Below are 21,856 nucleotides of genomic sequence, written 5' to 3'. Positions count from 1 at the left end.
GATCTGCGCACGAGTTTTGGCGGAATTTACAAGTTCGTACCAGAATCTGAAACAGCAAGATTACAGAAATTACTGCAAGGTTTTGGACGAACTTAGCTCAAGAACTTCAGATCTGAGGATTGCTCAACCTTTTCCATGCTTGGACCAACATGCACCTGCATCAAGATCCAATCTTAGCAATGGAGGAAGAAGAAGAGGAGATTAAACCATCAAAGGTTGGGGAGAAGATGGAGAGGGAGGCTCTCATGGTGAGGGAGAGCTTGAGGGAGGGGGAGAGCTTCATCTTGGGGGCTTCCCATGACCATGGCCGGCCATGGAGCTAAGGAGGAGCAGCAGCTCGTGGTGGAGGGCAGGGAGAGAGTGTGAGGGAGTAGATAAGGTGGAGGAGTGAGTGAAGAGTGCAAAAATGAGAAGCAAAGGGGGAGGAGTTGGCCGGCCAAGGACCTTTTATAGAGGGAGAGGGGTGGCTGCCTCCTTTTTTGATTGGCCAAGGAAGGTGGCTGCCCATTTAATTGTTGGGGTAGTTGGGAGGCAAGGCTTGCAAGAGAAGAAAGTGAGGAGCACAATGGCTGGCCGAAATTGTCATGCCAACACAATGGCCGGCTCCATTTTTGCCAACACAAGTGAACAATGAGAGAGGTGCACAACATTCATGTGTATAGACCAAGGCATGATGTTGAGAAGACAATGTCAATGAGTGACTTTGATAATGATACAAATAGGAGTAGATGCATATAGATAAAAGGAGTATGAAGGTGACATCAATTCATGAGGTCAAGGTGATGATGAAAAAGAATAGAGGATTGAGATGGGCATGATGAAATATAAGTGGTTCTACAAATAAGAGGTCAAATGGGAGTGGTTTGAAATACTCCCCGAGTCTAGGGTTAGTTGAAGGGAGTCCATTTGAAAGTACCAAATGATCATCTACTTGATCAAGAATTGGAGGATGAGGGAATACAATGGGGTAGATCAGGGATGTGCATAAGATGTGCAAAAGTAGTCATTTGAAAAAGAACTCATTAGAAAAGTATTAGAAACATCTCAATTGTCTAGGGACAATTGGGAATGAACTCAAGTGGAATGGAATTTGAGAATGTTGAGAGAACTAGTTGGAACATAGGAGTTCAAAATATTCTACTTACTTTCTCAAGTAAAGTGGAGTTTTTCTCAAGTGTAAAATAATCAAGAGGAAAACAAGAATTGGTATAAGTACCATAAACAAGCCTTTTTCTGAAAAGAAAGCAAGATAGAAAATAATGTTTTTAGAAATCAGTACTTGGTAGAAATGGGATGGAAAACAAAACCCATTTCAGTTCCTTGTTTTCTTTGAAGAAATATCTTGGGAAGATTTAATAAAACTAGAAGTAGTTTTGTGATCAAAACTAAAGAAGGAAAAAACAATAGGATGTTTGAGAAAGAAAGCTAATTTTAGGGAGGAGTGTTTCCAAGGGTAGATGGTGGCTACAAAATGTACCCATCATTCCCACTCTTGGTTTTGTGAAGATTAAACTTGAATAGAACAAGAGGTAAAAGAGAAGGAAGTGATCCAAAGTTGAAACAAAGGGTAGAGTGCAAGGTCAAGTGAATTAAGAGAGTTGCAAGGGTAGACTGAGACATGCAAGACTTGGAGGTTGAAGAGAATGTTGCATAGATGAGATCCATGCATTGAAGCCAACAATAACAGTTGTGGGTGCTTAGAGATCAATTGCCAAAGTCTGTACATTTTAAGCCTGTCAACACAGATGGTCGACATGGCCTCAAAACCAACAAGGATGAGTGGGTAGAAGAGAAGGGTGCAAGTTTGGAATCAAGGATGATTTGAGCTAGCTTAAACACAAAGAGGAATTTTAAGTAGGCACACTCATGTTGCCATGAGTAGAAAAGTTTGATGTGGAAAAAAAGGAAAACAACTTTTCCCGAGTCACATAGGTGTTTTATTAGGTGAGTTGCTTGCTTGACCACTAGAGGTGCTGATCTATGAGGCAGCTCAAGACAAAACTCAACAAGAAAATCAAGACAATTCATCTACCAACAGATCAAGGCAATTCATCACCACAAACAGATCAAGGCAATACATCTAAATTAGTCTATAGAAAAAGTTTTTGTTCCCCCTGATTTTTGAAATAAGGACAACTAATCAAGGTTGAAAAAGTTGGGGTGTTACAGATCTTCCACCCTTAAAATAATCTCGTCCCGAGATTACTGAGTGTAGAACTAGAGGGGTTATAAAGTTTAACCAAAGTCAGACTCCATTCTTCTGTAGACGTGCCGTTGTAGAGAAAGTCGTTTGCTTCATCTTCTGGGAGACATGATGGATTTCGGCCGATGGCGAGCTTCATGAAGAGGTTGACTACTCCATGCAGGTGTTGGATCTGTAGCTTCTTCACGATCCTAGCGGAGGTTCAAGACTGTGGGAGGGTTAGTGCACCCAACGGTGCTTGAGCAGGGCTGAAAACCTTTTTAGAGTTAGCTTGATTTTAGTGGAAGACGAAGTCCTCGTCTTCCACCCTTAAGATTTTTCATCGGGTTCTCGAAAAAACTCAGAGCTTCTGCCTTGTAGTTCTGTCTGGGGCTTCGGAAGAAGTCATCGGTCTTCCTTGTTCAGCTGAAGAATCTTCGGGGGCGACGTGCAGACCACCACTTCAAGAGGCACTCACGGTGTTAACTGAACCATATGGGATGCGCGGCGAGTTAGGAAGTTGAAGAAACGCCTGGTTGGTACCCATATGAAGCAGCAACAGGGGTCGTCGAAGACAATCTTCAGCTTGAGGGTCGGTGCTGACTTCAGTAACAACTAAGAAGTTAGCGGGTAAACTACGCCTAAAGTCTTGAGTCTTGGAATATCTTCAGGAGCTTCATTTGATGAGGACCAGATGAACCATGTGATGTAGCTCGGCTTTGACGCTATTGTTCTCTCAACTTGTTAGACGGTGTGTTCGAGGGTAGTTTCAAAAAGATATCCTCACGGTTAGCGCGAGTATACTCCAAGGTTAGACCAAGTTAGCATGTCTTCTCGCAGAGGTGCAGTCACTGTTGAAGGTAGGGCTTCTTCTTTCTTGGCGTAGTGGAGATGCTCCAGCTGATCTTGAAGCAAGTCGGCGTAGATAGGGGTCGGGTTAGTTTTCTTGACGGTTGAAAAACAACTTCCAACGGGTTTAGAGTTAGAGTCTTTCGTTAATCTACCCAATTTAACTAATAGTTAGCAATACATCGGCGAGGCAAACTTTAATCCTATCATTGCATGTGACACCCATACAACCATAACCAGAGACACAATACCACTAACAGAGGCTACTGGTATTTTTCCTAGATGCGCAGTAACAAAACAAGATCAACACAATTGGAATCATTCAAAAATATTTATTTTTCAATTTTTGAGACTCAAAAATACTAACCAGAAACAAGTGATCAAGTTTTATTTATTACAAATCGCACAAAAATCCTAAAAATACAAGGTCAGTGGCGTCTGAAAGATAATTTCATACTGATTCTAGTGCAATTGGAATCACATCAATCGGAGCTACCAAACTATTTTTATTAGCAAAACAGTACATCGGCAGATTTCCATTTTTAATTTCTGTTTCACAAATTTCAAACAATTAAAAAGGGCGGAAACATCTAAATAGCAAGACATACATGCACACAGCAAACAGTACAAACATTCAAGGCAGCACACGAGGGAACTACAAGCAATCAGCACACCAAACATGATACTCTAAGTACCCAGAAACTCCTAATGCGCGGGGGTAGCTCAATTGAAGCGATTGGGTTTGTCCTATCCATCCTATAGGTTTGGGGGCTGGTCACATATGTTGATGTCTTCATTTTGTTGGCCTCGACTTCAATAGGGATCCTTGTAATAGTTGGTGGTGACGCAGGCCTGATGTCGACTCGTCGATGTTGAGGTGGAGGCGAAAACTGCGTAGATCTTCTAGTCTCAACATCCCGGGGACATGAGGTCTTCAAAGGGGTAGCTGTTGAGGAACTCCCAAAGTCGACAACTTCTGGTGGCTGGCCTAAAAATTACTAGTCAAAAACTGAGGACTTGATCCCGGATGACCGCAAAAAGGTGCAAGTCCATGGAGGAACAAGGTCAGCTCCTTGAAAAAGCTGGCGACAACCAAAGACATGCTCTTCCTGTCCCTTTATGTGTACTGCTAAGTCGACATCCAATCTTCAATAGCTGCAATGGGAGGTACTTGCCTCTTCATGAGGGATTGATTGATTTTTGAGTTCGAGTCTCCGGTCTGAGTTGGGGACATCGTCCAATATGTAGGTTTGAAGTGGATGAGACAATAGAGCAAGAATTTTCAAACCTTTTTATAAAGCGGAGAGATAAGAATTTAGAAGCTTTGAGTAAATAAGAGGAGTAGAAGCTATACTTCCGATTAAAGAAACAATTTGTTTCATAAATAGTTTTCTCCAAGTATTTGTTTCCTAACTAACGTCCATGCTAACTAAGGTCTCCTACAGTCAGGATAGCTCTGATACCAGCTCTGTGGGGCCCCCGGAGAAATACCCTGTTATGTATATAGTTCACGATCCCATGATCAGTGTGTCGTGAACACATAACCGAACTGATATCAAATTACACCATCCATTACAAAGCGGGATAAGAAAATTACAACATGGTCACATGACCCATACTTACATAATAGCCTCGAAGGGCTAACTAAACATCGAGTAGCATCATCGCTTCGAGCAGCGCAGTACCCAAGTCATCTCGCCATAACCCTACAGTAACCGACGGCGGGAAGACGTTCCTAGCTCGCATAGACGTCGCCAACTCCTTCTTCATCTGTCGAATTCCTCCAAGTCTGGCCAAGTAAATAGCCAGGGACAAAGCCGTGAGTACATTGGAATTGTACTCGCAAACCATCAAGAAAGGTGCTAACAAAGCTAACTAAAAGGGACAAGAGAGGAAGAATAGTTTCTCTTGTGGATAAAGCATGCCGGCATCTCAAGTGATGCGGACACTTTGGTGGTCCTATGACATCTCTATATCTTTATTGAAGAAGATACTTCAAAAGATAAACTATGACATCTCTACATCTATTGAAGAAGAGTTCCTCTACATGAAAACACTAGGAAGGGTCACCCCATTTTGTTTCATTTTCCTCAACCATCTCCACATGGTCGGCACAACATCTTTCCCGTACCCTTCCGGTACTTCCAACACACGCATTTCCTTTGGAAATCATTTTCAAAACCAAAACTCGACACAGCTCGGTAACGGCCATCCCAACCGTCCATGACCGCGGACGCGGCTATTCGAATAGTTTTAACTCTGCAGAGTGTGCGCACTTTCCCCACAAGATCCGCGAGTCTATCATGTGGGCATCATCCCCGCATATCAACTATGCCATGAAAGAAACTCGGACATAGCCTTTCGCTTATCTCCCCGACATGAGTCCTTCCCTGCGGGCTTAACCCTTCCCGGCACCCCGGCAGACATACCTCCTTTTTGAGCGTATCTCCGGCGCCACGACAGAAGACCCTCAGTAATCGTCCGGCTGCAAGTTAATGCAGTGTATTGCCTCCTTCAGAGCGCAACCCGGTGTCAGAGGTCATCGTGACCCTCCTAGAGAGTTGTGAAGGTGTCTCATGCCAGCTTCAACAAACTAGGGCTAAGCCCCGTGCCCATGTTGGGGTAATGTGGTTGCGCGGTTTAGTTGTTCCGGGCGAATACAAAGAACCATGTGTCGTTTTTTCAAAAACCCAAGTCACACACACATTTCCTCTTTCCAACCATCTTTGTCAAGATCCTTTCCTTTCATAAACCATACGCTTGGGTAAGATTGCCTCACCCAAGGTTTTCATAAACATTTACAACAAGGTAAACCTTGAGGGGTTCCCAACCTATAGTTTCATGAGTTGAACTAGTATTGCACTACGGCCGAGATGAGAGTCATCCCGCCATAGATGAGGTATAAAGGGGTAGTGGAGTGGATCATACTTGCTTAAGGTAAGCATGTATTATGACAACACAAGGAGGAATATACTCTCGATTTGTGTTGCTAACTACACAACTTAGATAGTGGAGTGTCACTATCCAACATATTCTCCAAGATGGTACACGGCATACTCCTCTCAAGTTGAGAATACACCAAGATCATGACATTGATACCTCTATACTACAAAGGGGGTGGGTGTGGTGTAAGTTACTATCTTGAGATGGAACATGCTCAAGTTGAGCATACAAGATAACCAAGTGGGATAGCACGGCCATGTTACCATGCATCCCATAACACAAGGACAAATAGTGGAGCATCACCACTAGGGAGTACCCCAGCTTGCAATCACACATAGATGACATAAATAGAGATAATAACACACATAGAATGAAGGTGCTTTGAACATCAACAAATGACATCCAACTAGACACCGGATCAGAGATCAAAAGATGGCTTGCCTTGGCTTATTTGTCCCTGTACTTCTTCAACTCTATCAATATAAGAATCCCAACAATATAAATAAAATCCTTGTCCAATTCCACTTCTTCTTCTTCTCCGGAATTGCTCGCGTCTATCGCCGGAAAATATAAAAGGAACACAATCAATCACATTGCACCAACAAAACAAACATACAAAAACCATAATTTAACCATTCAATAAAGATCTACCATACAAAGGACTTATAGATACCACAAACAACTTAAGGAAAACCCATGTTATTTACCTAGTAAAGGTATGAGAGTATCACAACTTAGCAATTGCCTCTCTCGGTTATCACCATGGTATAAACCAAACATCCCCTGGTAGATAACATCATAAAGAGGACAAGAGCATTAGTTTTGACATCAAATACATTCACAAAACATTTTCAAGCATTTTTGGAAAAGTAGAAAATAGTTTTCCTAACTTAGTTTGCTCACATAACACCACACAAGAATAGGAAGCAAATGGTATGCCCTACCATTTGAGAACTTAAGCAAAAAAAAGAGCTAATGTTAAATTGCAGAGGTTTTGTTTTGCAAGCATAAAACAAAGGTTGCCCATTTCTAATAAAAAGAGTTGGTCAAGGGTTTTAAATAAACCGAAAAGTTTGGCTTCAACAATGCATGTCACACATATACATTACTAACAGTAACAAATATGCATGAACAGAGAATAATACTATTTTTCCTAGATAGCCAATACTAATGCAAGACTAACCCAATTGGAATCACCCCAAAATATTAAACCGACAATTTTAGGAATTTCTTTGAATCTGACTGTACAGAAAACAAGATTTGTAAGCCATAAATCGTAGAAAAATCCTAAAAATATGAGACCACTGGCATTTGAAAGATATTTAAACAGATATGCACACACAATTGGATTTGGGTTCAAACTGTTTCTGAAACTCTCACAAATGGATTGACAAGATTACTGCATATCTATACCATTTGCTTTACCTCTGGAGTTACAGAACAGATAAGGGTTTGAAACTTGTTGGAGATGGTTAAGAAAACATCCAGTAGTACTACCAAATTGGAATCACTCAATTTGGATCACAGATGGATTTTTGGTGATTTAAAAGCTAACAGCCATGTCTGCAGAACACACATAACAAGTTTAATTCACCCAAAATCGTACATAACTCATAAAAATATGAGGTCAGCTGCATCTGAGAGGTATTGAAAAGATGGTTCTTACCCAATTGGTTTCATTCAAAAATTCATTCCCAAGCGCCTGGTTTAATTCGACAAAGCCAGGTCTGACCAGATCTTGATCTGTGAACCATTTCAGTTTCAGGAGGTCAATCGAAGTGAAACAACCGCCAAAATGAAGGTATTGAAGAGGGGTTTCACCTACAGTTGAGTTTGTGCAAAAAGGTTTTGTAAATCGGAACAAATCTAACAAACAGTGAATCTGCATGTTTACAGAACTTTATTTACCACGGACAATCTGTAACGAATTTGAAGATGAGACCAACACCAAGTTGTAGATCTTTTCCGTATCTATCTGCGGAACTTTGAATCACTCGATTTGGATCTGCGCACGAGTTTTGGCGGAATTTACAAGTTCGTACCAGAATCTGAAACAGCAAGATTACAGAAATTACTGCAAGGTTTTGGACGAACTTAGCTCAAGAACTTCAGATCTGAGGATTGCTCAACCTTCTCCATGCTTGGACCAACATGCACCTGCATCAAGATCCAATCTTAGCAATGGAGGAAGAAGAAGAGGAGATTAAACCATCAAAGGTTGGGGAGAAGATGGAGAGGGAGGCTCTCATGGTGAGGGAGAGCTTGAGGGAGGGGGAGAGCTTCATCTTGGGGGCTTCCCATGACCATGGCCGGCCATGGAGCTAAGGAGGAGCAGAAGCTCGTGGTGGAGGGCAGGGAGATAGTGTGAGGGAGTAGATAAGGTGGAGGAGTGAGTGAAGAGTGCAAAAATGAGAAGCAAAGGGGGAGGAGTTGGCCGGCCAAGGGCCTTTTATAGAGGGAGAGGGGTGGCTGCCTCCTTTTTGATTGGCCAAGGAAGGTGGCTGCCCATTTAATTGTTGGGGTAGTTGGGAGGCAAGGCTTGCAAGAGAAGAAAGTGAGGAGCACAATGGCTGGCCGAAATTGTCATGCCAACACAATGGCCGGCTCCATTTTTGCCAACACAAGTGAACAATGAGAGAGGTGCACAACATTCATGTGTATAGACCAAGGCATGATGTTGAGAAGACAATGTCAATGAGTGACTTTGATAATGATAAAAATAGGAGTAGATGCATATAGATAAAAGGAGTATGAAGGTGACATCAATTCATGAGTTCAAGGTGATGATGAAAAAGAATAGAGGATTGAGATGAGCATGATGAAATATAAGTGGTTCTACAAATAAGAGGTCAAATGGGAGTGGTTTGAAATACTCCCTGAGTCTAGGGTTAGTTGAAGGGAGTCCATTTGAAAGTACCAAATGATCATCTACTTGATCAAGAATTGGAGGATGAGGGAATACAATGGGGTAGATCAGGGATGTGCATAAGATGTGCAAAAGTAGTCATTTGAAAAAGAACTCATTAGAAAAGTATTAGAAACATCTCAATTGTGTAGGGACAATTGGGAATGAACTCAAGTGGAATGGAATTTGAGAATGTTGAGAGAACTAGTTGGAACATAGGAGTTCAAAATATTCTACTTACTTTCTCAAGTAAAGTGGAGTTTTTCTCAAGTGTAAAATAATCAAGAGGAAAACAAGAATTGGTATAAGTACCATAAACAAGCCTTTTTCCGAAAAGAAAGCAAGATAGAAAATAATGTTTTTAGAAATCAGTACTTGGTAGAAATGGGATGGAAAACAAAACCCATTTCAGTTCCTTGTTTTCTTTGAAGAAATATCTTGGGAAGATTTAATAAAACTAGAAGTAGTTTTGTGATCAAAACTAAAGAAGGAAAAACAATAGGATGTTTGAGAAAGAAAGCTAATTTTAGGGAGGAGTGTTTCCAAGGGTAGATGGTGGCTACAAAATGTACCCATCATTCCCACTCTTGGTTTTGTGAAGATTAAACTTGAATAGAACAAGAGGTAAAAGAGAAGGAAGTGATCCAAAGTTGAAACAAAGGGTAGAGTGCAAGGTCAAGTGAATTAAGAGAGTTGCAAGGGTAGACCGAGACATGCAAGACTTGGAGGTTGAAGAGAATGTTGCATAGATGAGATCCATGCATTGAAGCCAACAATAACGAGTTGTGGGTGCTTAGAGATCAATTGCCAAAGTCTGTACATTTTAAGCCTCGTCAACACAGATGGTCGACATGGCCTCAAAACCAACAAGGATGAGTGGGTAGAAGAGAAGGGTGCAAGTTTGGAATCAAGGATGATTTGAGCTAGCTTAAACACAAAGAGGAATTTTAAGTAGGCACACTCATGTTGTCATGAGTAGAAAAGTTTGATGTGGAAAAAAAGGAAAACAACTTTTCCTGAGTCACATAGGTGTTTTATTAGGTGAGTTGCTTGCTTGACCACTAGAGGTGCTGATCTATGAGGCAGCTCAAGACAAAACTCAACAAGAAAATCAAGACAATTCATCTACCAACAGATCAAGGCAATTCATCACCACAAACAGATCAAGGCAATACATCTAAATTAGTCTATAGAAAAAGTTTTTGTTCCCCCGATTTTTGAAATAAGGACAACTAATCAAGGTTGAAAAAGTTGGGGTGTTACAGATCTTCCACCCTTAAAATAATCTCGTCCCGAGATTACCGAGTGTAGAACTAGAGGGGTTATAAAGTTTAACCAAAGTCGGACTCCATTCTTCCGTAGATGTGCCGTTGTAGAGAAAGTCGTTTGCTTCATCTTCCGGGAGACATGATGGATTTCGGCCGATGGCGAGCTTCATGAAGAGGTTGACTACTCCATGCAAGTGTTGGATCCGTAGCTTCTTCACGATCCCGGCGGAGGTTCAAGACCGTGGGAGGGTTAGTGCACCCAACGGTGCTTGAGAAGGGCTGAAAACCTTTTTAGAGTTAGCTTGATTTTAGTGGAAGACGAAGTCTTCCACCCTTAAGATTTTTCATCGGGTTCTCGAAAAACTCGGAGCTTCCGCCTTGTAGTTCTGTCTCGGGGCTTCGGAAGAAGTCATCGGTCTTCCTTGTTCAGCCTGAAGAATCTTCGGGGCGACGTGCGGACCACCACTTCAAGAGGCACTCACGGTGTTAACCGAACCATATGGGATGCGCGGCGAGTTAGGAAGTTGAAGAAACGCCTGGTTGGTACCCATATGAAGCAAGCAACAGGGGTCGTCGAAGACAATCTTCAGCTTGAGGGTCGGTGCTCGACTTCAGTAACAACTAAGAAGTTAGCGGGTAAACTACGCCTAAAGTCTTGAGTCTTGGAATATCTTCAGGAGCTTCATTTGATGAGGACCAGATGAACCATGTGATGTAGCTCGGCTTTGACGCTATTGTTCTCTCAACTTGTTAGACGGTGTGTTCGAGGGTAGTTTCAAAAAGATATCCTCGCGGTTAGCGCGAGTATACTCCAAGGTTAGACCAAGTTAGCATGTCTTCTCGCAGAGGTGCAATCACTCTTGAAGGTAGGGCTTCTTCTTTCTTGGCGTAGTGGAGATGCTCCAGCTGATCTTGAAGGAAGTCGGCGTAGATAGGGGTCGGGTTAGTTTTCTTGACGGTTGAAAAACAACTTCCAACGGGTTTAGACTTAGAGTCTTTCGTTAATCTACCCAATTTAACTAATAGTTAGCAATACATCGAGCGAGGCAAACTTTAATCCTATCATTGCATGTGACACCCATACAACCATAACCAGAGACACAATACCACTAACAGAGGCTACTGGTATTTTTCCTAGATGCGCAGTAACAAAACAAGATCAACACAATTGGAATCATTCAAAAATATTTATTTTTCAATTTTTGAGACTCAAAAATACTAACCAGAAACAGTGATCAAGTTTTATTTATTACAAATCGCACAAAAATCCTAAAAATACAAGGTCAGTGGCGTCTGAAAGATAATTTCATACTGATTCTAGTGCAATTGGAATCACATCAATCGGAGCTACCAAACTATTTTTATTAGCAAAACAGTACACTGGCAGATTTCCATTTTTAATTTCTGTTTCACAAATTTCAAACAATTAAAAAGGGCGGAAACGTCTAAATAGCAAGACATACATGCACACAACAAACAAGTACAAACATTCAAGGCAGCACACGAGGGAACTACAAGCAATCAGCACACCAAACATGATACTCTAAGTACCCAGAAACTCCTAATGCGCGGGGGTAGCTCAATCAAAACGATTGAGTTTGTCCTATCCATCCTATTGGTTTGGGGCTGGTCACATATGTCGATGTCTTCATATTGCTGGCATCGACTTCAATAGGGATCCTTGTAATAGTTGGTGGTGGCGCAGGCCTGATGTCAACTCGTCGATGTTGAGGTGGAGGCGAAAACTGCGTAGATCTTCTAGTCTCAACATCCCGGGGACATGAGGTCTTCGTAGGGGTAGTCGTTGAGGAACTCCCAAAGTCGACAACTTCGGTGGCTGGCCTAAAAATTACTAGTCAAAAACTGAGGACTTGATCCCAGCATGACCGCAAAAAGGTGCAAGTCCATGGAGGAACAAGGTCAGCTCCTTGACAAAATTGGCGACAACCAAAGACATGCTCTTCCCTGTCCCTTTATGTGTACTGCTAAGTCGACATCCAATCTTCAATAGCTGCAATGGGAGGTACTTGCCTCTTCATGAGGGATTGATTGATTTTTGAGTTCGAGTCTCCGGTCTGAGTTGGGGACATCGTCCAATATGTATGTTTGAAGTGGATGAGACAATAGAGCAAGAATTTTCAAACCTTTTTATAAAGCGGAGAGATAAGAATTTAGAAGCTTTGAGTAAATAAGAGGAGTAGAAGCTATACTTCCGATTAAAGAAACAATTTGTTTCGTAAATAGTTTTCTCCAAGTATTTGTTTCCTAACTAACATCCATGCTAACTAAGGTCTCCTACAGTCAGGATAGCTCTGATACCAGCTCTGTGGGCCCCCCGGACTAACGGTCCGAAATACCCTGTTATGTATATAGTTCACGATCCCATGATCAGTGTGTCCTGAACACATAACCGAACTGATATCAAATTACACCATCCATTACAAAGCGGGATAAGAAAATAACAACATGGTCACATGACCCATATTTACATAATAGCCTCGAAGGGCTAACTAAACATCAGAGTAGCATCATCGCTTCAGCAGCGCAGTACCCAAGTCATCTGCCATAACCCTACAGGCAACTGACTGGGAAGACATTCCTAGCTCGCATAGACGTCGCCAACTCCTTCTTCATCTGTCGAATTCCTCCAAGTCTGGCCAAGTAAATAGCCAGGGACAAAGCCGTGAGTACATTGGAATTGTACTCGCAAACCATCAAGAAAGGTGCTAACAAAGCTAACTAAAAGGGACAAGAGAGGAAGAATAGTTTCTCTTGTGGATAAAGCATGCCAGCATCTCAAGTGATGCGGACACTTTGGTGGTCCTATGACATCTCTATATCTTTATTGAAGAAGATACTTCAAAAGATAAACTATGACATCTCTACATCTATTGAAGAAGAGTTCCTCTACATGAAAACACTAGGAAGGGTCACCCCATTTTGTTTCATTTTCCTCAACCATCTCCACATGGTCGGCACAACATCTTTCCCGTACCCTTCCGGTACTTCCAACACACGCATTTCCTTTGGAAATCATTTTCAAAACCAAAACTCGACACAGACTTCGGTAACGGCCATCCCAACCGTCCATGACCGCGGACGCGGCTATTCGAATAGTTTTAACTCTGCGAGTGTGCGCACTTTCCCCACAAGATCCGCGAGTCTATCATGTGGGCATCATCCCCGCATATCAACTATGCCATGAAAGAAACTCGGACATAGCCTTTCGCTTATCTCCCCGAGATGAGTCCTTCCCTGCGGGCTTAACCCTTCCCGGCACCCCGGCAAGCATACCTCCTTTTTGAGCGTATCTCCGGCGCCACGACGAAGACCCTCGCAATCGTCCGGCTGCAAGTTAATGCGGTGTATTGCCTCCTTCGCAGCGCAACCCGGTGTCGCAGGTCATCGTGACCCTCCTAGAGAGTTGTGAAGGTGTCTCATGCCGCCTTCAACAAACTAGGGCTAAGCCCCGTGCCCATGTTGGGGTAATGTGGTTGCGCGGTTTAGTTGTTCCGGCGAATACAAAGAACCATGTGTCGTTTTTTCAAAAACCCAAGTCACACACACATTTCCTCTTTCCAACCATCTTTGTCAAGATCCTTTCCTTTCATAAACCATACGCTTGGGTAAGATTGCCTCACCCAAGGTTTTCATAAACATTTACAACAAGGTAAACCTTGAGGGGTTCCCAACCTATAGTTTCATGAGTTGAACTAGTATTGCACTACGGCCGAGATGAGAGTCATCCCGCCATAGATGAGGTATAAAGGGGTAGTGGAGTGGATCATACTTGCTTAAGGTAAGCATGTATTATGACAACACAAGGAGGAATATACTCTCAGATTTGTGTTGCTAACTACACAACTTAGATAGTGGAGTGTCACTATCCAACATATTCTCCAAGATGGTACACGGCATACTCCTCTCAAGTTGAGAATACACCAAGATCATGACATTGATACCTCTATACTACAAAGGGGGTGGGTGTGGTGTAAGTTACTATCTTGAGATGGAACATGCTCAAGTTGAGCATACAAGATAACCAAGTGGGATAGCACGGCCATGTTACCATGCATCCCATAACACAAGGACAAATAGTGGAGCATCACCACTAGGGAGTACCCCAGCTTGCAATCACACATAGATGACATAAATAGAGATAATAACACACATAGAATGAAGGTGCTTTGAACATCAACAAATGACATCCAACTAGACACCGGATCAGAGATCAAAAGATGGCTTGCCTTGGCTTATTTGTCCCTGTACTTCTTCAACTCTATCAATATAAGAATCCCAACAATATAAATAAAATACTTGTCCAATTCCACTTCTTCTTCTTCTCCGGAATTGCTCGCGTCTATCGCCGGAAAATATAAAAGGAACACAATCAATCACATTGCACCAACAAAACAAACATACAACAACCATAATTTAACCATTCAATAAAGAGCTACCACACAAAGGACTTATAGATACCACAAACAACTTAAGGAAAACCCATGTTATTTACCTAGTAAAGGTATGAGAGTATCACAACTTAGCAATTGCCTCTCTCGGTTATCACCATGGTATAAACCAAACATCCCCTGGTAGATAACATCATAAAGAGGACAAGAGCATTAGTTTTGACATCAAATACATTCACAAAACATTTTCAAGCATTTTTGGAAAAGTAGAAAACAGTTTTCCTAACTTAGTTTGCTCACATAACACCACACAAGAATAGGAAGCAAATGGTATGCCCTACCATTTGAAAACTTAAGCAAAACAAAAGAGCTAATGTTAAATTGCAGAGGTTTTGTTTTGCAAGCATAAAACAAAGGTTGCCCATTTCTAATAAAAAGAGTTGGTCAAGGGTTTTAAATAAACCGAAAAGTTTGGCTTCAACAATGCATGTCACACATATACATTACTAACAGTAACAAATATGCATGAACCGAGACTAATACTATTTTTTCTGGATAGCCAGTACTAATACAAGACTAACCCAATTGGAATCACCCCAAAATATTAAACCGACAATTTTAGGAATTTCTTTGAATCTGACTATACAGAAAACAAGATCTGTAAGCCATAAATCGTAGAAAAATCCTAAAAATATGAGACCACTGGCATTTGAAAGATAGTTAAACAGAGATGTACACACAATTGGATTTGGGTTCAAACTGTTTCTGAAACTCTCACAAATGGATTGACAAGATTACTGCATGTCTATACCATTTGCTTTACCTCTGGAGTTACAGAACAGATAAGGGTTTGAAACTTGTTGGAGATGATTAAGAAAACATCCAGTAGTACTACCAAATTGGAATCACTCAATTTGGATCACAGATAGATTTTTGGTGATTTAAAAGCTAACAGCCATGTCTGCGTAACACACATAACAAGTTTAATTCACCCAAAATCGTACATAACTCATAAAAATATGAGGTCAGCTGCATCTGAGAGGTATTGAAAAGCTGGTTCTTACCCAATTGGTTTCATTCAAAAATTCATTCCCAAGCGCCTGGTTTAATTCGACAAAGCCAGGTCTGACCAGATCTTGATCTGTGAACCATTTCAAATTCAGGAGGTCAATCGAAGTGAAACCACCGCAAAAATGAAGGTATTGAAGAGGGGTTTCACCTACAGTTGAGTTTGTTCAAAAAGGTTTTGTAAATCGGAACAAATCTAACAAACAGTGAATCTGCATGTTTACAGAACTTTATTTACCACGGACAATCTGCAACGAATTTGAGGATGAGACCAACTCCAAGTTGTAGATCTTTTCCGTATCTATCTGCGGAACTTTGAATCACTCGATTTGGATCTGCGCACGAGTTTTGGCGGATTTTACAAGTTCGTACCAGAATCTGAAACAGCAAGATTACAGAAATTACTGCAAGGTTTTGGACGAACTTAGCTCAAGAACTTCAGATCTGAGGATTGCTCAACCTTCTCCATGCTTGGACCAACATGCACCTGCATCAAGATCCAATCTTAGCAATGGAGGAAGAAGAAGAGGAGATTAAACCATCAAAGGTTGGGGAGAAGATGGAGAGGGAGGCTCTCATGGTGAGGGGGAGCTTGAGGGAGGGGGAGAGCTTCATCTTGGGGGCTTCCCATGGCCATGGCCGGCCATGGAGCTAAGGAGGAGGAGCAGCTCGTGGTGGAGGGCAGAGAGAGAGTGTGAGGGAGTAGATAAGGTGGATGAGTGAGTGAAGAGTGCAAAAATGAGAAGCAAAGGGGGAGGAGTTGGCCGGCCAAGGGCCTTTTATAGAGGGAGAGGGGTGGCTGCCTCCTTTTTTAATTGGCCAAGGAAGGTGGCTGCCCATTTAATTGTTGGGGTAGTTGGGAGGCAAGGCTTGCAAAAGAAGAAAGTGAGGAGCACAATGGCTGGCCGAAATTGTCATGCCAACACAATGGCCGGCTCCATTTTTGCCAACACAAGTGAACAATGAGAGAGGTGCACAACATTCATGTGTATAGACCAAGGCATGATGTTGAGAAGACAATGTCAATGAGTGACTTTGATAATGATAAAAATAGGAGTAGATGCATATAGATAAAAGGAGTATGAAGGTGACATCAATTCATGAGGTCAAGGTGATGATGAAAAAGAATAGAGGATTGAGATGGGCATGATGAAATATAAGTGGTTCTACAAATAAGAGGTCAAATGGGAGTGGTTTGAAATACTCCCCGAGTCTAGGGTTAGTTGAAGGGAGTCCATTTGAAAGTACCAAATGATCATCTACTTGATCAAGAATTGGAGGATGAGGGAATACAATGGGGTAGATCAGGGATGTGCATAAGATGTGCAAAAGTAGTCATTTGAAAAAGAACTCATTAGAAAAGTATTAGAAACATCTCAATTGTCTAGGGACAATTGGGAATGAACTCAACTGGAATGGAATTTGAGAATGTTGAGAGAACTAGTTGGAACATAGGAGTTCAAAATATTTTACTTACTTTCTCAAGTAAAGTGGAGTTTTTCTCAAGTGTAAAATAATCAAGAGGAAAACAAGAATTGGTATAAGTACCATAAACAAGCCTTTTTCTGAAAAGAAAGCAAGATAGAAAATAATGTTTTTAGAAATCAGTACTTGGTAGAAATGGGATGGAAAACAAAACCCATTTCAGTTCCTTGTTTTCTTTGAAGAAATATCTTGGGAAGATTTAATAAAACTAGAAGTAGTTTTGTGATCAAAACTAAAGAAGGAAAAACAATAGGATGTTTGAGAAAGAAAGCTAATTTTAGGGAGGAGTGTTCCCAAGGGTAGATGGTGGCTACAAAATGTACCCATCATTCCCACTCTTGGTTTTGTGAAGATTAAACTTGAATAGAACAAGAGGTAAAAGAGAAGGAAGTGATCCAAAGTTGAAACAAAGGGTAGAGTGCAAGGTCAAGTGAATTAAGAGAGTTGCAAGGGTAGACTGAGACATGCAAGACTTGGAGGTTGAAGAGAATGTTGCATAGATGAGATCCATGCATTGAAGCCAACAATAACAGTTGTGGGTGCTTAGAGATCAATTGCCAAAGTCTCGTACATTTTAAGACTCGTCAACACAGATGGTCGACATGGCCTCAAAACCAACAAGGATGAGTGGGTAGAAGAGAAGGGTGCAAGTTTGGAATCAAGGATGATTTGAGCTAGCTTAAACACAAAGAGGAATTTTAAGTAGGCACACTCATGTTGCCATGAGTAGAAAAGTTTGATGTGGAAAAAAAGGAAAACAACTTTTCCTGAGTCACATAGGTGTTTTATTAGGTGAGTTGCTTGCTTGACCACTAGAGGTGTTGATCTATGAGGCAGCTCAAGACAAAACTCAACAAGAAAATCAAGACAATTCATCTACCAACCGATCAAGGCAATTCATCACCACAAACAGATCAAGGCAATACATCTAAATTAGTCTATAGAAAAAGTTTTTGTTCCCCCTGATTTTTGAAATAAGGACAACTAATCAAGGTTGAAAAAGTTGGGGTGTTACAGTGTCCCCAGAAACATGGTTACCGCTCAACAAGCAACTTATAAGAAATAAGATACATAGCTACATATTCTTCACCACAATAGTTTTTAAGGCTATTTTCCCATGAGCTATATATTGTAAAGGCAAAGAATAGAATTTTTAAAGGTAGCACTCAAGTAATGTACTTTGGAATGGCAGAGAAATACCATGTAGTAGGTAGGTATGGTGGACGCAAATGGCATAGTTTTTGGCTCAAGGATTTGGATGCACGAGAAGAATTCCCTCTCAATACAAGCCTAGGCTAGCAAGGTTGTTTGAAGCAAACTCAAGTATAAAACGGTACAGCAAGACTTACATAAGAACATATTGCAAGCATTATAAGACTCTATGATGTCTCCTTGTTGTTCAAACACCTTAACCAGAAAATATCTAGACTCTAGAGAGACCAATCATGCAAACCAAATTTTAACAAGCTCTATGTAGTTCTTCATTAATGGGTGCAAAGTACATGATGCAAGAGCTTAAACATGATCTATATGAGCACAACAATTTCCAAGTATCAAATTATTCAAGACATTATACCAATTACCACATGAAGCATTTTCTGTTTCCAACCATATAACAATGAACGAAGCAGTTTCAACCTTCGCCATGAACATTAAAAGTAAAGCTAAGAACATATGTGTTCATATGCAACAGCGGAGCGTGTCTCTCTCCCAAACAAGGAATGCTAGGATCCGATTTTATTCAAACAAAAACAAAAACAAAAACAAAAAAAAACAGACGCTCCAAGTAAAGCATATAAGATGTGACGGAATAAAAATATAGTTTCACTAGAGGTGACCTGATAAGTTGTCGATGAAGAAGGGATGCCTTGGGCATCCCCAAGCTTAGATGCTTGAGTCTTCTTAAAATATGCAGGGATGAACCATGGGGGCATCCCCAAGCTTAGACTTTTCACTCTTCTTGATCATATTGTATCATCCTCCTCTCTTGACCCTTGAAAACTTCCTCCACACCAAACTCAAAACAAACTCATTAGAGGGTTAGTGCATAATTGAAAATTCATATATTCAGAGGTGACATAATCATTCTTAACACTTCTGGACATTGCACAAGGCTACTGAAAGTTAATGGAATAATGAAATCCATCAAACATAGCAAAACAGGCAATGCGAAATAAAAGGCAGAATCTGTCAAAACAGAACAGTCCGTAAAGACGAATTTTTATGGGGCACTTAACTTGCTCAGATGAAAATGCTCAAATTTAATGAAAGTTGCGTACATATCTGAGGATCACCCACGTTAATTGGCAGATTTTTCTAAATTTCCTACAGAAGGGGCTGCTCAATTTCGTGACAGTAAGAAATCTGTTTCTGCGCAGTAATCCAAATCTAGTATTGACTTTACTATCAAAGACTTTACTTGGCACAACAATGCTAAAATAAAGATAAGGAGAGGTTGCTACAGTAGTAACAACTTCCAAGACTCAACAAAACAGTAATAAAAGCATACATGGGTTATCTCCCAAGAAGTGCTTTCTTTATAGCCATTAAGATGGGCTCAATAATTTTAATGATGCTCTTGCAAGAAATAAGAGTTGAAGCAAAAGAGAGCATCAAAAGCAAATAAGAAACACTTTTAAGTCTAACCCACTTCCTATGAAAAGGAATCTTGTAAGGGAACAAGTACTGAAAGCACAAAGCAACAAGCATACAAATGCAACACAAGCGCAACTTCAAGATTCTCAACATAAAGAGGGGAAACTTAATATTATTAAGATGCATATAACCATGTTTCCCTCTCTCATAATAACTTTCAGTAGCATCATTGATGAAATCCACAATATAAATATCACATGAAACATTCTTATCATGAGCTACATGCATAAAATTATTACTCTCCACATAAGCATAGTCATTACTATTAATTGTTGTGGGAGCAAATTCAATAAAATAGTTATCATTATTATTCTCATCACCATAATCATCATATATAGGAGGTATATTGTTATCATAATTAATTTTCTCCTCAATACTAGGTGGACTGAAAATATGATAGTCATCATTGTAATCATCATATATAAGAGGTAAAGTATCATCAAAGTAAATTTTCTCCTCCATGGGGGGACTAAAAATATCATGCTCCTCAAAACCAGCTTCCCCAAGCTTAAAATTTTCCATAGCATTAGCAACAATGGTGTTCAAAGCATTCATACTAATAACATTGCCATTAGCATGCATATAAAGTTCCATAGGTTTTTTAATTTTCTCTTCGAACACCTCATGTCCTAACTCAAGATAAATACTATAAAGATCTCTAATATTTTTGTTGTTTTCCATTAAGCCTAACTAATGAAATCACACTACTTAGTGTTCTCAGGAGTATTCATTTTAACAGTAGTAAATAAAGCAAACTAAATAAAGTAAATGTAAGTAACTAATTTTTTGTGTTTTTGATATAGAGAACAAACAAAGCAGTAAATAAAATAAAGTAAAGCAAGAAAAAAACAACGTAAAGAGATTGGATGTGGGAGACTCCCCTTGCAGCGTGTCTTGATCTCCCCGGCAACGGCGCCAGAAAAATCCTTGCTGGCTCTCGGTACTGGGGTTTTCGCGACGAAGGCTTTAAGTAGGCGGAAGGGTAGGGTTGGAGGCGGCGCGAGGGCCCCACACCATAGGGCGGCGCGGGCCCCACCCAGGCTGCGCGGCCCAGTGGTGTCGGCGCCTCGTCGCCCCACTTTGTAATCCCTTCGGTCTTCTGGAAGCTTCGTGGAAAAATAAGACCCTGGGCGTTGATTTCGTCCAATTCCGAGAATATTTCCTTTGTAGGATTTCTGAAACCAAAAACAGCAGAAAACAACCAATCGGCTCTTCGGCATCTCGTCAATAGGTTAGTGCCGGAAAATGCATAATAATGACATAAAGCGTGTATAAAACATGTGAGTATCATCATAAAAGTAGCATGGAACATAAGAAATTATAGATACGTTTGAGACGTATCAGTTGCCAAAGGTTTCTCTGAGATCATCAATCAGGGATGATCCTTCCTTTGTTGTTATGACGACACCGTCAATATATACTTGGACATTTTTGCTAATCTACGTGGCTAGACACTTTCTGCATCATCCTTTGATATGTAGCTCTCGCGTTTTTCAACCCGAAGGGCATTGTTCTGTAACAAAACACGCCATAAGGGGTTATGAAAGCTGTTTTGACTTCATCTTCTTCTTTTAAGCGGCTCTGGTTGTAACCAGAATACGCATCCAGGAAGGAAAGACGTTCGCATCCCGCTGTGGAGTCGATAATTTCATCGATCCTCAGGAGGGGAAAGTGATCCTTTGGACAATGTTTATTGAGACACGTGAAGTCGACGCACATGCGAAGGACATCAGTGTTTTTCTTCGGGACCAATACTGGGTTAGCGACCCATGTGGCCTCGGTATGTAGTTCCTTGATAAAATTTGCTTCTCTGAGTCGATTAATCTCTGATAGCATAGCTTTGCGGTTTGGTTCAGAGAAACACCGCAAAGGTTGTCGAATTGCTCTAGCTCTTGGATCTAGATTGAGGGGGTGCTCGAAAAGTTCCCTGGGTACTCCTGGCATGTCAGCTGGACACCATGCGAAGATTTCCCAGCGCTCACGGAGGAACTTGACGAGCGCGCTTTCCTATGCGCTATCCATGTTTGTTGCGATGGCTGTCGTCTTCTTGGCATCTGTTGGGTGAATCTGCACTTCTTTGGAGTTCTTGGGG

This window comes from Lolium rigidum, chromosome 7 (assembly GCF_022539505.1).
Source record: "Lolium rigidum isolate FL_2022 chromosome 7, APGP_CSIRO_Lrig_0.1, whole genome shotgun sequence".
Classification (NCBI taxonomy): Eukaryota; Viridiplantae; Streptophyta; class Magnoliopsida; order Poales; family Poaceae; genus Lolium; species Lolium rigidum.
The sequence above is the reverse complement of the archived record's forward strand: the minus strand, read 5'-3'. Positions refer to the sequence as shown.